General features: G+C 35.2%; 1 protein-coding gene and 1 long non-coding RNA gene across 5 annotated transcripts in view; one reads left to right on the plus strand and one right to left on the minus strand.

Moving 5' to 3' along the window:
- myripb (myosin VIIA and Rab interacting protein b) overlaps positions 1 to 16,841 on the minus strand; it is a 214,481-nt gene that overhangs the window by 101,723 nt on the left and 95,917 nt on the right. The window lies entirely within an intron of this gene.
- On the plus strand, positions 14,551 to 16,210 carry LOC137489212 (uncharacterized). Its single transcript, XR_011008586.2, has 3 exons — positions 14,551 to 14,625; positions 15,228 to 15,274; positions 16,123 to 16,210. It is a non-coding gene; the product is annotated as an uncharacterized lncRNA (long non-coding RNA).

The raw sequence follows: 16,841 nt of genomic DNA on the forward strand, positions 1-16,841 counted from the left end.
TAATTTCTAGCAAACGAATAAATGAATAACAATAACCAAGTGTGAGTTATTTCCAGATACACCTGCCATGTATAGTCTAAAATTTGACAGGTGGACAAATCTAAGCTTGTTTTTAATAAAACAAATATAAATATGGATATAATAAATAATACTGCAAATAATAATAACAACATTATGCAAAAGCAAATTGAATGAACTGAAAAAGCCTCCCGAGATGAAGAAAGTAAGGCAGTGGTTTTTAAATCTTAATGTAGGCTAGAAATTAATATGTTTTATAATATTTTAATCATTTATATTTATATCCTGTATATATTCTTATTATATATATATATATATATATATATATATATATATATATATATATATATATATATATATATATATATATATATATATCCTTAAGATATCATATATTTTTCATATGTAAAGATATTTGCGTATTGCTCTGCATCTTGTTTGTAGTGTATAAGCCAGGCACACTTTGCGCCAGACAATAGACCGACTTTGTTCTGGTCTAAAGATCAGACTATTTACAGTTTCTCAAAATAGCAACGCGCCAAAACACGCCTGTTTTTTTAGACCAGAACGCCTATGGGCGCACATTTGAGCGCAAATGCATTTGCTATTTAAACAGCGTGGCGCAACACAAAAAATTGTGAGATGTTTAATACTTATTTCGCCACTGTAGATATTTGTAACTGTTATCAATTAAAAAAAAAACGTTTCTTATTTATTTCTTTTTATTTGAAAATGCATAAGATAAGGTACATAAAATTAAGGTAACCCAGAATAGCTCATCGTGACTTCTAAAGTATAATACAGAATGTGTAAATTTTTATTTTTTTATTTACACCCCTGTATGGCTTTGAACTGTTTGATCATTACTCAAACATACACATTCACACAAATGCAGAATGTGTTACTGTATAAACTAAATCTAAATGGGGTGAAACAATGCAAAAGAGAAACAGAACAGGACATGACGTAAGTGAATCAAATCAATGTAACATAGTAAAGAATTATGACATAACAGCAGGAGCTCAGAAAACAGTTTCCTTATGCACTGGCATGAAACTGCAGGGATGCAGGCAGGAGATGTTTCTCAAACAGCAGTGCATCTGGGATTTAGTGAAGCAGAATGGGCAATTGAGATTACTGGAATGTGCAAAGACATTTTTTTTTTTTTGTCTCGTGCTATCAGAAAATTCAGCTGAATAATAATATTTACAGCACACTGCTTTGGCTTGCAAGCCACTAAAACCTCACCTAGAATGTATATAAGCAGAACACATATACACATTTTCACTTCTCATCTGCAGCTCTGATTGTTTGATTAACAGCTAAAACATTTTGATTTTGGAACAGGGCCAAGGGCTGGACAATAGCAAAAACAACAACAATTCTGGACTAATCAAAACCATCTGGTCTGTGTTGTTTTTTGATGGGGTTAGGACTTTAATAGGAGTCAATTAATGAATAAAACAGGGCAGAATCAGAAAATAACAGCTGTTACTGAATAATGCAGTTTAACAGCACAACACAGTTTATTAAATATTTGAAAATTTTAAAACACATTTCACATGAAAATGATCGTACTGTGTGCCATTGGCAACTATGCATAAAATAGGCCCAAGTTGATCAAGAATGGACCATTGATGGTTAGGCAAATGTAAAAAACTAACAGAGGCAATTGCATCCAGACATACTGTTGTGCGACACAGGCCCACTGCAATAGTTTTATGGAGGTAGGAAATGCTTTGTTCTTAAATACAAAAATGCAAAAATGGACCTGTTATTCCAACAACACAATCTCTAACAACTGAACCCATACAGTGACACATGGCAGTCATGCCATGAAGAATGTTTCAAGGCAAATGCAATGAATTTCTTCCTTTTCTCTTTAATAGGTAACAAGATTAATTAAAGATGGGTATGGCATTTTCAAGTTTCCTCTTCATACAGTTTACCTGGTTTTGGTCAGGGCTTTATCATGCTAGGGAATAACAAATCTTTTTTTTAGCATTATAAATTCACCTACATTTAACATATTTGTCCAACTTGGAAAAGCAGGTTCAATCTGTATCAATCTGTATCACTCTGCAATTTATTAGACGCGGAGGTCTTGATATTGAATTTTTTATCAGATATCACAGAAGATCTAGATGGGTGTTCATATTTTTATGGATCAGATATACATAGTTTATAAAGATTACCTATATATATATGCACGACGCAGTGGCGCAGTGGTTAGCATGTTCGCCTCACAGCACGAAGGTCGCTGGGTCGAGCCTCGGCTCAGTTGGCGTTTCTGTGTGGAGTTTCCATGTTCTCCCCGCGTTCGCGTGGGTTTTCTCCGGGTGCTCTGGTTTCCCCCACAGTCCAAAGACATGCGGTACAGGTGAATTGGGTAGGCTAAATTGTCCGTAGTGTATGAGTGTGTGTGTGAATGAGTGTGTGTGGATGTGTCACAGAGATGGGTTGTGGCTGGAAGGGCATCCGCTGCATAAAAACTTGCTGGATAAATTGGCGGTTCATTCTGCTGTGGCAACTCCAGATTAATAAAGGGACTAAGCTGACAAGAAAATGAATGAATGTATATATATATATATACATATTATTTCCTAAATTATGTTTAACAGAGCAAGAAAATGTTAACAGTATGTCTGACAGTATTTTTCTCTTCTGGAGAAAGTCTTTTTTGTTTTATTTAGGCTAGGATAAAAGCAGTTTTATTTTTTTTAAAAACATTTTAGGAAAAAAATTATTAGCCCCTTTAAGCTTTTTTTTTTTCGAAAGTCTACAGAACAAACCATCATTTTGCAATAACTTGTCTAATTACCCTAACCTGCCTAGTTAACCTGATTAACATAGTTAAGCCTTTAAATGTCACTTTAATATATATATATATATTTACTTTATTTTTAATTTTTTTGTGTGTAACAAAAGTGATGTCAAAACAGGTAATTTTGCTGACATTTTAAGATTATGAGGTCAAAAGTGACATGAAATGCCATCCTTCTACAGAGATACCTTTCAGTATTTCAGTCTACAGTATTTCTCTGTTGCAATGGAGATTTCGCAATAATTAACCCTGAAAAAAGCAGCGCAATTACTACCAGATTGCTATTATGTTTGCAATAAGGTAAAACGCTAAACACAAGCCTGCATTTCCTCTTTCTTTCTGCCAACACAGCACACATTCCTGATATGATATGATTCCATCTCGCACTCAGTACACTAAAATTTTATGGTATAAATCGGTATAAATACATCACTACAACATACAAAAGAGAGAGATTGACTTAGAATATCACTTATCAGCATACCTGCCAACATTTGTCTCAGAAAATCCAGGAGACAGGGGGAAGAGGGAGGGGTATTCAGAGGTGAGGTCTCTGAATAACAATGTGGAAAAAAAAAGGGTACAGTCATCAGCTCAGTAATGCAGGCTAATGGCTGCCGATGTGCTGTCTCTCAGAAATTATAAATATTTTAAAATAGGCACTGTCCTTAAACTGCATAGTTGCAACCTAAACAACTACATTCTTGAATAAAAAAGCCTCAAAAGCGCATTATGTTGCCTAACAGTAGAAATATTTGTCTAACTGTAGAGTGTCCTCTGGTTGTTGCTGTATGTGGGTGGAGTAATATACAAGGGGGAAAGGTTAAGACGCTGGACCAGTGCTGTTATGGCAGAATATAGAATATTTATGAGCAATATCACACTCGTAGCAGTGCAATATGGCTGTATATTAGCACGGGTAGGAGGCGTGCCACCCGTGCTGATATACAGCCATATTGCATTGCTACGAGTGTGATATTGCGTTTATATAACAGTTTAACAGCACAATCGTGTATGTAAATAAGAAAACCAAACATGGAGAGTCTAAAGACCCCTTTTTATTAGGAACTATTTTCTTCCGCCATTCAGTCATATATGCAGCTGATGTCAAAACAGCAGAAGCAGTTACTATATAACCAACGTTACTTTAGAGCTAGTGTTTAAATGACTCTTTCTTAAAGTGATGACAAAACTGCTGATTTTGCTTACACTTTAACATTGTAAGGCTGACAACGGGTTTTGGGCGGCCGCTTCGATCTGGGTACTGTACCAAGGTTGGCAACCCGAGGATGTTTAGTTTACAAACTGTACTAAAGAGAGGGGTGGGTGAAATTATGGGAGTTTTTTTTAGAAAGAAATAAAAACATGTTGTTTGCGAGAGACTGGTCTGAAATGCGGGATACTCCTATGAAAAAAACGGAAGTGTTGGCAGGTGTGCTTACCAGTTTAATAATGATTTGATCTGCTATAGTTAGAAATCAGACTGTTATATCTTCTAAGCGTAAGGGCTTATTATGCGGTTCTGTCTGCATTTTGTGGATAGAAAACATATATATATATATATATATATATATATATATATATATATATATATATATATATATATATATATATATATATATAAGTGTGTGTGTGTGTGTGTGTGTGTGTGTGTGTGTGTGTGTGTGTGTGTTGCTTTTTTCTCTCTTAGCATTATTTGGCTAATCCACAGATTGGACAGATTTAATACACAGCAAAACAAAGCTGTTGACTAACATCATTCATCTGTATGCTGATTGCAAATATTAACACAGTGGAACACAATCAGGTTAATGTTCATGTGTGAGGAATGTGACTCTGTGACGGCCAAAATTAAACACCACCTTGCAGCTCACCGAGAGTGACAGCTTAAAGAGACTGAAAATTCACGCATCATTTACCTTCACATGTTCCACACCTGTTTGCCTTTTCTGTTAAACAACAAGAAAGAAGATGTTCTGAAGAAAACTGAAAACCTGTAACCACTGACTTTGATTTAATTAGGTTTTTTCCTAGATTGGAAGACAATCATTTAAAGATTTTCAATTTTCTTTAGAATATCATGTTTAGTGTTCAAAACTCATTTATTTTTGTTGGTGCCAGTGGTGTAGTGGTTAGTGTGTTGACACCTGCGCTCGGGTGCTCCTGGCGACCTGAGTTCGATTTCACCTTTGGTCCTATGCTGATCCTTCCTCTCTCTCTCTCTCTGTTCTCCATGCTTTCATGTCAATTTTCTACTGTCTAATCAAATAAAGGTGAAAGCCCCTACAATTAATTATATATATTAAAAAAAAAACTCATTTATTTTCCTTCGGCTTAGTCAATTATTTATCAGGGGTTGCTAGAGAGGAACGAACCGTCAACTATTTTGGCATGTGTAATGTAATGTGATGTAATGTGTATTTATATAGCGCATTTATTGTGTATGGCCATACACTCTCAGGGTGTTCTTACACTATGCTATCCGAACTGTGCCCAAGCCTGTTTCTCGGATTGTTTGAGAAGTGTGAGTGCTTTGAATCGGGCTCAGGCACAGTTCACATGGCCGGCCCTGGCCTGGTTCACTTTTGTGTGAGGGCAAAAAGCGCCTAAGCCAAAACTGAAAGCAAGACGTAACTTTAAGGGACTGTTTCATATGGATTAATTAATCATTCTTACTGTTCAATGAACACAAACTGTCATAGTTTATTAAAGACGCAAACCCCTTACTGCACGACAGCTGCGCACCTTCAGCAAACCTCCTAATTCTTGCAGCACAAGTACTCAATGGTTGTTTATGAGCATCAAAAGTGGATGATCTGTTTGGCAAAACAGTGTCACCGCATCCCAAATGACTAAACCAATATAACTAAAGAAATCTCCACTGTGCTGAGCGAGATCGCTTACTGAACAGCGCAGCATTAATGACGTAAGCTTGCTCAGGCCCGAATGTAATGTGCTTGTGGGCCATCGGGGAGACGGGAGACGGGACAAGCGTGCTTTGGCCGAGTTCAAGGCAACTGTACATAGTGTGAGTACGGCCTTACATTCACACACTAGGGTTAATTTAGTTTACCCAATTCACCTATAGTGCATGTCTTTGAAGAAACCCACGCAAACACCGGGAGAACATGCAAACTCCACACAAAAATGCCAATTGGCCCAGCTGGGACCAGCGGCCTTCTTGCTGTGAGGTGACAGTGTTAACCACTAAGTCACCAAGCCGTGAGTATATTTTCATTTTAGGGTGAACTATCAATTTAGTCTGAAGTTGTTCATCAAAAATTAAGAGAAAAATTTCTCTAAAACATGTATAATCATTTCTAATTTCCCCATGACGAGTTCAGACTGCAACTTTTGTCCAATCATTTGTTTTTCCAGACATTACCAACATATCAACATGGGTTGTTTTGGCAATGACAGTTATTTTCAACTGTCTTCAAATGAACAGTCTGAGGTGCAACTATGCACCATTCACATCTTTAAAAATTTTAAATAATGATGCATCAATATGCTTATAATTTGTCAGCAAAACTCGAAACAGCGACCTTCTAGCTGTGAGTTGACAGTGGTAACCACTGAGCTATTGTGCTGCCCAATCACAAAGTTATCTAGAAAAAACAGACAAGTGTAAAATATACATAAAAATAAAAAATATAAACATAAAAATATTCTTGGATGCCTCAGAAGTTTATTAATGAGCACTGTCATTAATACAGACACCTCAGCTTTTTCACAAGATTTGCATGTCGCTATATTCCAAAGTTAAGTTTGGTGAACTCTGACTTGCGAAATTGCATCATGTGATGGTGTGAGATCAGTAGATGATCAAAACATGGCTTCTCTGAAATATGGAAAAATTGCCTGCTTTATTTATATCTAAATATATTGTTTTTATCCTGACTTTTTTTTTTTTTGCAGCGCTATCTGACAAAACATCACATGCTCAAACTCTAGTGTGACTGCGGATTAAGACATGCCCAACCTTTCTCATGCTCAGCTGCTCTCAACACTTTCTCCATACAGTTTTCAATCCCATAATACACTTTCAAATAAATGAACAGAAAATTCTCACTGCACACACAATGTGCCAGTAGAACAACTCTGTGAGGCTCATGCATGGATTCCAAGCTGGTCTTTCCACATGCCCACATAACATTATATATATATATATAAAAAAAAAAACTATACTCTGTCTCTGAAAGAACACCCCTTCGCTGGTATTTTACTGTATGGGTCCACTGTCTTGCCATGCTAAAGAAAACACCCTTGCAGCAAGGTAAAACTGGGAGCGAAAATACCCCATAATACCCTAAAATACAACACGCAAGGGCAGACATTTGGAAGAAAAATAGTTTCTTTCCACAGTTTCCACAAATTTCTCATTGCTATTTTATGTGCCAGGTTGTTGTTTTTTTTGTTCATGAGATGAGATGAACCAGATAACAGCAAAAGCTAGCGCAGATATGGCTGAAAAAATGCTCTTGAACAGCCATCCCGGATGAGATGCAGCTCTATGAAAATGTAAAATGTGCACAGTAAGACAGTTCACAGAAAAAAATCACAGTGTTCATTGAACTTATATTATGATAAACTGACTTAAAACAGCTAGTTTAACTTAATATCTATATTAATAATATTAATATATTTTATATTATTATAAATTTATAATTAAAATTAAGTTAGAACATGATTAACTTTGTTTAATTCGTTACAATGACCTAAAAACATATGGCGTCAGGACTAATTGATCATATAATTTTTTATAGTACAGTTATATTTGCCAACTTCCAAATCAGTAAGCATGACTATTTGAGTAATTAGAAGCAGCATGTGTTTACGTTGGAGTACAGAACAGCACTAAATATAGAAAATATTTTATTTTGTAAAAGAAAGAAAAAGGTTTGGAACCTCTTGAGGCAGAGTAAATTTTAACCTTTGGGTGAGCTATTTCTTGAGATTTGCAGTAAGTGTTGCTGCACAAAGATTGAGAATATTTTTACAAGATCACATACTTCTCAACAGTTAATTTAGCTGAATAAATACCGCTTGAATAAAAAAATTATATCCATCCTAAATGTACAGTTTATTATAGAGCTGTAATGTATTGGTGCCTTCTATTAACAGGGACCAGGATTTGATTTAAATATCCTGTCCTGTCAATGAGGAATGGCACTTTTTAGTCGCGAAGGGAAATATTTGTCTTAACTTACTCTAGAAAAAAAGAATTTAAATGTATCTTTTTTCACAGATGCTCAACTTATAATGGGTACAAACTATATTTGTGAGATGATATTAAAGACTATAGAATACACAAGACATGTCACTTGTATATTTTTGAAGAGGGAAAAGTGTAACAGTCAATATGGCGAATGAAGCCCTGCCTACTAGTACAGGAGCCAATCATTGATCGTGTTAGGCTGGAGATGTTCAGACCAGACATGTGCTTTTACGACTGTTTATGTGGTAAACAAACACACTGGAATCTCAGAAAATACCTGCTTCACAGACATAATAAATTCATCCCAATAAAGCTTAAAATCTCTATTGATGATCCGTATTGATGAATGCAAGGTACAGTCCTGTTAAACGCACATCACATGACAGCAGCAACTACACTGTAAAAAAAAAAAAAAAACCTGGTTGCCTTAAATTTTTAAGCTGAATTTAATGATCCTTATGAGTCCATTGAACTTATATATTGTTAAACTGACATAAAATAGCTTGTGTAACTAATAAAATTAAGTAATACTGTACACGATTAACTTAGTTTAGTAAGTTACAATGACCTAAAACATATGCTGTCAGGACTAATTGATCATGTATATAATTTACAGTGTTCTCAAACACTCACAAACTTTCACTTTCATTTTGGGAGAAGAAGTAAGTTGTGAATTACTCCAGCTTGATCAGACAATCATTATTCATTGGATGATAATGTGTAGAACGGCCTTAAATGAAGTTGGTTTCGTGATCTCGTTCCTTTTGAAGATGTGCATTAGCTTGGGCAACCTAAAAAATTCAGATTTTGTTTGTTTAGAAACAAAACTTAAGAGACAGCTGTTGTTTCATTTTATTGCTGATTCCAAATATGTAATGTAATTGTTGAATTTGATGTTTCCCAAATTAGTTTCAAAGATGGCTGCTGAGTGAAGTGACTTGCCGAATTTAAGAATCTCCGAATCTTTTTAACGGAGCATTCACAAATTAAAGGACACCTATGGTGAAAAATCTACTTTTAAAGCTGTTTGGACAGACATATGTATAAGTATAGTGTAAAGACCATCATATTGGGGTGATTTAAATATAACCAGACCTTTTTTTTTAAATTTAACAACATAAAAACGGTAGACCAATCAGATCGGTTTTCAGACCGACCACAACTTGACGTAGGAGTGCGGTCCCCCCGCCCACCAATTTTGATTGACAGCTGTGTATTAACATGTCTCCTTAGTAACGCAAATAATCATATCATCAAGACAGGATGTGCATAAAGCAACCGGGAATAAAAAGTCTTCCAAGCAATCATCATCGAATGTTATCAAGAGTGAGTTTTACAAGTTTAAAATTTTTTGAAACAGTGCATGTGTGTAATGAATTACAGCGATTTACTTCAGCTCTACTTCATCAGCACAGCAGCGTGTCAGAAAAATTATAAAAGAGGATGCTTCAATCCTGGTTTGTGGACGTTAAGTGTGTTTGTACATGTATGTGTTTGTACATGTCAGGTGTATTTTGTACATTAACATAACAGATATAGCAGTGGATATTAACTTGTATCCTGTCACATATGCGTGCAAAAAGAGAGCAAAGCTAAACGCGCGCACTGTATGTGTGTGTGTGTGTGTGTGTGTGTGTGTTTGTGTCCTTGCTGTGTGTGTGTGTGTGTGTGTGCGTGTGTGTGCGTGTGTGTGCGTGTGTGTGTGTGTGTGTGTGTGTGTGTGTGTGTGTGTGTGTGTGTGTGTGTGTGAACTTTGTAACGACATTGTGTGTGACTCATCTTTGCAACTAAACAAAAACTGCATCAAATTCTTGTAAATAATTGGTAAAGTTCTTACTGTAGTATTTCTCTCAAACGTTACGTGAGATCTGCTTCCTGAGGCAGCCAAGGACGGTCATTGTGACTCAATGACAAGCACGTGGGAACGGTCTAGCCTTAAAGGTGCAGTACAAAAAAACCAGCAACAAGCTTTTGCCAGCTATAAAACAGAAACAATCCTAGTTGCCCTTTAATACACATTAAATACATAATAGTTTGGTTCCCACATAAATGTCAACTTACTGAAAGATAATTTTGTTTTTGAAAGTTGTTTTTAAAGGGACAGATGATATATTTTTCGTTCAGTATTATTCACCTTATTCTCTGCATATGAGCAGGCGCAGCTATCTGAATCTTTTTGGCTTGAGACTTCCGGTCTCATTCACTTCCATTAATTTTTAGGAGTTTAAAAACAGCACATTTTGCTGCTTGATGTTGCAAACTGATATTTTCTTATTATATTATTTTACTTTGTCTGAGCAAGTAGTTTGACCTTTTTCTGCCGTTTCTGCCCAAAATTTCTCCCATAGGCAACTAAATCAGAAGTTCTAAAACAATCGTAAAAACAAGCGCATTTCCGCATTGAAGAATAAGGTCAATATGTTTGTAACCTAGTTATACTTACTTATATAAGCTCTCACACACATATATACGTATATAAACAGTAAAAAAGTTGGGTATTAAAAATGTTTATATTTTGTGCTATATAAATAGGACAGCATTGACCACAATACACCAGTGATAAATCTTTTTAAAACCTCAGTATTGTCAAATTCTAAAATGTTTATTTTCCAGAGCAGATTTTAAGATTATGGTGTGGCCATATTGACTTAGGAGTCCTCTTAATCAGCAAAATATGCTGAAGTTCTAAATCAGCAAGATAGGAGCTACTTGAATAGCTAAGATGCCCAGTGAATATGGGGATCGGTATACAGCATAATTCACTCATTCTCTGTTCAACTGCAGAAGCTCAGTAGCTGACCCACAACTAAAAATACCCCTCCACTGAAAATGAACAAAAGGAAAATAGAGGAACCCATTCCTTTCATCCCTCCTGGGCTATTTCCTTCCACCCATTAAACTGAGACCAGAGAAAAGAGAGACAAAATATAGTGAATGTTACCTTCTAGGTGTCACAAACAGTGCGACAGAAAAAAAAAAACACAGGATTAAAATGCCAAATCTAATTAGTTAGATGGAGTACAAATGCCTGAGATCTTCAAACAAAGCAATTGCTAAGAATGTCTTATCTATCTAGATCAGAGAAGGTCATTAGATCATATAGATCATATAGTAGCACCTCTTATAAAATAGTGCCCAAGGTTAAAGGACATGCATTAGTGTCAGAAACACTCAGCAGAATGGATTATATCTAATGTGTCTACTGTTGATTATATAACCATGCCAGCTGGATGACTGTAGATAAGAATATGGGCAGCAGAATAATTCACTTCTGGATTCATTTGCTCTGAAACATCTGGGCCTGTACCTGAAAACTGGTTAGGTTCTGTGGCTGACCTCTTGTGCGCATCAGATTTCAGAAGAGACGTTCACACTGGCTAAACGTAACATACTTTAATTTCAAACTAACCCAGGTGCCGACCAAAATTGCTAGAGTGAAAGCACCCTAAGAATGATTAGTAAATCCATATGAAACAATTCTTAAATGTTACATTGCGTCTTCAATTACACACTTTTTTGTGACATGTTTTGCACTCATACTACAAGTGTACAACAAAGCTCAACCAAACCGCACTCTGGCACACCTCTTTCAACCGAGCCAGGGCCTGCCTGAACTGTGCCCAGGCAGGATTTGGAGCACTCAAACTTGTCTAACTAACTAGAAAATGGGGGTCAGATGCTTTAAAAAAGTTTTTTCATTTAGACATTATATAAAGTTTGTTTTTCATAAAAGTAATATTTAGGCAAATATATTTAAATGCTTTAAAAATATATTATTTGTATTTGTAGAAAGTATATTCAAAATATATTTTAGAAAAATGTTTTCAAAACATTAAAAAAGATGTACTGTAATAAATATGATCTCTTAAAAGAAAATCAAACTGAGAGCAAGAACAGTGGTTCTTGTTCAACAAGTTAATTAATACAAAAATATAATTACTGTATAGGTTATAGGTAATTATAGATTTGATCATCTATAAAATCTCTCTATGGATAACATTAAGGTGCAAATATATTTAGCTTTCCATTCATTGTCCAGAAGCAAATATGATAGACAAAGAATATTTAGGAAAATAATGTAAAAAATCATAACAATAATAGCAATATTTTAGCATTAAAACTACAGGTCCTAAATCTGTTAAATGTAATAAGTGGTGAAAAGGACTTTTAAGTAACTAAGATCAAATTACAAATCACAAACTATCACAAAATGGTAGATGCTAGCAATCTGCCTTCAGAAGTAACATTAGAGCACTGATTAATGACATTTATTAAAAGCAATGAGTCTCATTCACTCATGACTGTATTTATATGCACATTTGAACTTCTCATGAAAACATTTTGCGTAACTCACAGCACATGCATACACACATAGCTTGTTCCTAAAGTTGTTCTGTTGGTGAATCTAGAGTTTCCTGAATGCCTCACATGCACAAGGTTATTATTTTGCATATACACATCCAAAACCAGTTCCATAAAGGCTTTCCACAAAATGGCACTTGTCCAGGGAAAGACAATTATGGCTCAGAAAGAGGACAGTCGAAGGTGGAAGCCATAAAAAAAATTCTATTTAAAAACGTTGCATAAATCAATAAGGACTTAATAAGACAACCTAAAGGGACTGAACAGCCATTTGTCACCCTCAGCAAACATATCTGTGCATTCTCTAAAGATGCTCTCTCTCTCTCTCTCTCTCTCTCTCTCTCTCTCTCTCTCTCTCTCTCTCTCTCTCTCTACTGGCCCCCTGGCTTTGACCAAAACAAAAGCTGAAATGAAAAATAAAAAAAACCCGCAGCATGAGCAATCAAAGGGAAGACCACTTTCAAGAGTTTACGAACTTACTTTGCTTATCTCTCACTCATCCAGCCACTGCCACCATTATCTTAAAGGAACTGTATACCACTGATAAAGGCATAAGAGGAAAACTGCTCATGTTGGCACATCTCAGACAAACACATAATGACCTTTGTTGACATACCCTGTTTACCATTAGTTGATACACATTTTTGTTAAGGAAGACAAGCTTGCTTTCCAACAAGGGCTATGCACTTTAGGAAAAATATCTAATTGCAATTTTTTTTTTTTTTTTTTTTTGACAGATTTGATGTACAGTTAAATTTTGCAGTCAAGCTTCAGCTCGATAATCCGTAGCAAAGCTTCTTACTGCTAAAATACAGTAAAACAGTAAATGTTAGTTAAAAAAATAACTGGAAAGATATTAACTTACTTAAAAATGTATTCAAATTTGTTTTTAAATGGTACTGGTAATGATCCAACTCGTATGCCTCGTTTCCACTGATTGGTACAGTACGGTACGGTTCGGTAGAGGTCACCTTTATCAGGCTTGCGTTTCCACCACAAAGGGTACCCTTTTGGTGGGCTTGGTATATGACAAAGTTTAAGTTGACATCATGCTCGCTCAAATAAATGTCTACAGTAAAGCTGTACGGGTCGTTCACATATCATAAGCAGTTCTCAAAAACAGATGCTTTATTCAAATAAATACTTATAAATCATAAATGTTTATTACTAACTTTTCTATGAACATGATTTGATTATACCTGCAGATCAATGACAAAAACACACGCAATATAGCCCACAGTCCGCGCAAACCTCTCATCTGTGTCTGTAATCTTCAACAGCACATGTAGGCTCTGTAAGAGAGTAATTTTGTCATTCCCAGTTCATAATAATCCAAAAGACGAAGATAAACATGGCAGTTTGTTCATGATTCAGGTTGCCAAAACAATTTTGCTCCTATGTTTTGATGGCTTCTCTTTTTTTTCTGCGTTTCACTCCCGCTTCACTCTTGCACTTGTCCTTTTTTTCATGGATCAGATGACGCAGACACTTCAATAATCACGCACACGGTATTATCATCAGCTCAAGAAGTTCATTATATCAAACATAGATTCGATTGCAAGCTCCTGGAGGAAAGCGAATACCGCTCGCACTTTTAGACGGGCTTGTAAAACAACAACAGGACACGGCAGATTTTTCTTCTAGGCTTCGTGTCAGTTCATCTAGACGACGACAAGGTTTGTTTAAGCCCGGGTCATCCATGCCTCGTTATTATATGCATATAGTATTTCCATGTCTCGACTTTGTATTTAAAAAAACATGGCGGTTCCTTTGTTTACGTTCTGTGTAGCTCCACGAGCTTGTGACGTACACTGTAAAAAGTGCTACACTCACAAAGTTGGTTCTATCTACTTTAAATAATTGCAATCTAGTTAATTTTATTTGTTTTATACCAAAAAAATAAAATTTGCTTCCTCTTTACTTAAAATATATCAGTTTTTATATAACTGTATATTTTGAATAAAACTAATGCAATTTATTTGAGTAGATTTTTGTACGTGGTTATTGTGTAGAATAAATGTTTTAAAAGTGAGTTGACACAGACAATTTATTAGAGCAGCTGTCGATGTGGGCAGGTGTTCATAAAACGTGATTTTAATAGTTTGGCGTGACTCCTTTTTCATTGCCCGGGATTTAGCAGGCATGACGCAGCTTCTGCAATGGTCGACATTAACTGCTCCCAGCAGCGGATCTGATTAACACGGTAAGTTGCAAATTTAGCCGAATGATAATTGTAAAGTCATGCAAAACTGCTGTCTTTGCTAGGCAGGTGAGGTTTTAGCTTTGTAAATTGTACTGTAGCCTCAGGTATGTTAACAGTTAACTTAGACTGCTCTCACATGGAAAGCTAAGTTGGCTAACGCTAACCAACGCTAGTTTATGCTAACGATTAAAAGTGATATTATTGAGAAAAATAGTGAAAGTAGTTTTAAAACACTTAGTAGGTATAACTAACGTTGCAGAACCGATTAACAAGGTCACTGGTGGGCGGTCGGGGTGTGGGGGTTCAGTTTGTTAGCGCTAACTTGGCTAAAGTTAGCTCACCTAAGTTATAGCAGCACATTAAGGATGGATATTAAATTCAGAAACGTATGCAACAGTTAAGTAGTTTGTGTTTAACGTAAGAGAAAGTATAACTTAAAGTTTGTGTTTTAGAGATTTAGTCCATAAGTTTTTTAATGCTGCATAGTGAATAAATTACAGATTTACAATTTATTTTAACTTAAATTACATTTACTACTGATGTTTACAGAACCATTTAAATTGTATGCACCTCATTCTAAAATGCATGTTCTTGGTCTTTAGATACCAAAGTGATTTTGTTACTGTGGATCTTCAAACTTCACATCCAGGTAAGAAAAACATTAGATACAATTACAGCTATAATTATTTGCAGGTAAGTAAAACATTGGTAAAATTGCAAACAATAGTGGGCTCCATAGAATTAACTTACATTTGATATCTGAAGATTTTTTTATGTGTGCAACAGTAAAAACAGTATAAAAATATCCTAATGCAGTTTCTTATTATCTGTCAGTCTTTCAATAAAGCTAACTGATAACACTGAATCACTGAACTGTCATTTGCCAGTGACATTACATTTGAAGAAAAAGTCAATTAAATGTAGCTTTAGCAAAAATTTAATGTAAACCTTAATGTAATGTGTAAAATGGCAATGTATTTATTTATTTATTTAATAAAATTTGTATTATGCAAAGTTTGGTGCAAAATAAAGATGACAATTAAATTATAGAATTTGTATTCTATAATTTTTATATAGCCATTTTCAAACAGTTTTAATATCTAAATTAAATACACATTCTTATGCTTTATAAGTTGCCAAAATAAACAAAAAATATAATACCTAAATTTTAACAATTCTTTGATTGACAGGAAACCACAATGACATGCACTGTTACACTGAGTAAAATCACAGTTTTCTTTAAAATTTGATAACTAAAAACACCTGGAATAATGTAATTACACAACCTCTATAACCTTTTTTTATTTTTTAAATAGAAGTTAGGTAATTTTAACTAAGGTAATTTTTAACTGATAAACTAAGGTGTTTCATCCATGCATCATTCTCACTGGACTTTTGTAACTTCACTTGTAGTTATTTTCTATTTAGTATTTAGCTATTTAATGTTGTTTGGTAGCAACCACCTGAACTCCTGTTTCTTTTTGTCTCTACCAATAGAGTTGTGAGGAATCAGAGGTGCATGCGGCTGCCTACGGGAAAAATTTGCCATCAGCCCAACACAGTTTGGATTATCATAGGACTGTCAGAGGTTTGCCAAACCTGTCAAATGCATGATGGCTCCTGTTTGGACTTACCGATGTCCTCGACTTCAAGTATCCATCAAAACTGTATACATTTGAGATGTATTAGAGACTCTTTGTGGGACTGGACATTATGCATCCAAAATCTTCATCAAAATATGCAAATCTCCTCACTGAGTTGCCTTGGATGATTTCTCAATAGGATCTGGTATTATTAATGTTTTTATTTATGTATTGTGTATGTGTAGCCACATTAATGGCCTATTTTGTAGTCACTATTAAAAGGAACATCGATTGATATTGAATACATGTTATGGTCTTTAATCCATCTTCCCATTCTTATTTAATTGTTATTGACAGGAAAGTCTGTTTATCTGTTTTTACTAGTGTATATTGTGCTTACAATAAAGAAACGAAGATTTATTTTCTGAGGTTACAGCCAGAAGTCAATTAAATTAGTTTTAAATGACATATGCATGCTCTGTAACCAATCAGCGTTCAGCTGCACGTGTAGCTCCACCTTTTGGTACCCTTTCTCCTGTTTGCTACCCTTTCAAAGGGTGCCGAAAAAGTGATACGGTATGGTTTGGTTCGGTACGCTTTTTGACAGTGACGGCCATAAAAGTGTACCAAACC

This window comes from Danio rerio, chromosome 24 (genome assembly GCF_049306965.1).
Source record: "Danio rerio strain Tuebingen ecotype United States chromosome 24, GRCz12tu, whole genome shotgun sequence".
Lineage (NCBI taxonomy): Eukaryota > Metazoa > Chordata > Actinopteri > Cypriniformes > Danionidae > Danio > Danio rerio.